The following is a 1,427-nucleotide window of genomic DNA, read 5'->3' on the forward strand; positions in this document are numbered from 1 at the left end:
ATCCTTATCGCTTTACATCCCCCCACTTCAGGTAAGCTTGATCTTAGAGGACACCCCCGTCATTGACATCCTCTTAGAGGCCGATGAGACAGGAGAAAAGGAGGCGAGAAAGACGACCTCACCCTCAGAGGACCCAAGAACCAAAGGACGAACCTCCCCTGAAGCCGCAGGAGAAGGCGGTGCACACGATCAAGGGTCCGGATACTGTCACCGGGGATGTCAACCTCACAGTGGCGGCCTACGTGGACTACAGCTCCCCTTGCCCTGCGAGGCTGGATCGGAGAGGATCAAGAGGAGGTAGGGAGGGCCGTGTAGCTGCCGAGGTTGCGGAGAGGGGGCGCGAAGGAGGGAATGATCGGTTTTGGTCGTATTGGTCTGTCTTAGGGAAAGGGTTCGGGAAAAGTCCTGGGAATGAATCAAGACGAGTTCAGTGTTTTTGAAAGATAATTCTAAAACTTACCAGCACGGTCTTTTTATAAGACCATTAAGAGTCCTACACGAATGTAAAGATATTTTCATACACCAATTGCTAATGTAAGTGATTACATGAATTAAAATAATCGTCATATCTTCTAGAGATACTTTGATCAAGCGTATCAAGGTGGAGGCGGAAGGTTACCTGAGAGAGAAGACTTGGACCAAATACATCTGCGCGAACGGTGAGGGTTATTTGCATTTTCGATTTGATAAAAAGGGAAGGGCAGTCTTTGTGTTTCTTTTTGTGTTTGCGTAAACACACACTGAGTTACTAGCATAAAAAAAGAAAAAACAGATAACTTGCAAGTAAGAATTAATCTATAATATGTAAAAATAAGCTAGGAGATATCAATGCTTCAAAAGTAGTGATCTCAGTAGAAAAGAGCGATATATTATTATTTTCTCAGTAAGATTTCGTCAAGACTAACTGGTGAAAACTTTTGAAAAATTTGATCTGAATACTTTTCAGACATTGTTAGACAATTTGATTCCCAGTTTTTTTTACATTTCCCAGGACCAAAATTCAAAAAATTCTAATGATCATTTTAGGCCTATTCCAGATCAATTCCATAACAGATTATTACTATTACCACAGAGTCGACCAAGGGGAAAGGACGTCCATAAAACAGGGAAGATATCGGTTCCCCAATAACGTCGTGAAGGCTCTGACCGCGCTTGGGTCACGGCAGAGGGTGACCTGCTCGCCCTCTCGATCGAGGTCAGTTTTTCGCGGGGCGATTAATTCCTTCGCTTTATTTTGATTGGTTTTGGTTGAGGGAGAGCTGGTTTGGTTTATTGTGCGGATCTATGTTAAAACTAACTCCCTTTTCGTTGCTCATTAGTGAGTAAAAAAGGACCTGAGTGTAGAAAAAGATGGGTTCGTTAATTCGGTGACTTTTACGAAAATTATATACACTGTATGTCTCAGATTATGTGACTGAATTAAATGG

The 1,427-nt window shown here is 42.7% G+C and overlaps 1 long non-coding RNA gene across 1 annotated transcript; it reads left to right on the forward strand.

Annotated features, from left to right (window-relative positions):
- Positions 1-225: 225 nt before the first annotated feature.
- LOC119592330 lies at positions 226-1,085 on the forward strand. Its single transcript, XR_005230434.1, has 3 exons — positions 226-297; positions 577-659; positions 1,073-1,085. It is a non-coding gene; the product is annotated as an uncharacterized LOC119592330 (long non-coding RNA).
- Positions 1,086-1,427: the final 342 nt, after the last annotated feature.

Source organism: Penaeus monodon, chromosome 30 (assembly GCF_015228065.2).
Source record: "Penaeus monodon isolate SGIC_2016 chromosome 30, NSTDA_Pmon_1, whole genome shotgun sequence".
Lineage (NCBI taxonomy): Eukaryota > Metazoa > Arthropoda > Malacostraca > Decapoda > Penaeidae > Penaeus > Penaeus monodon.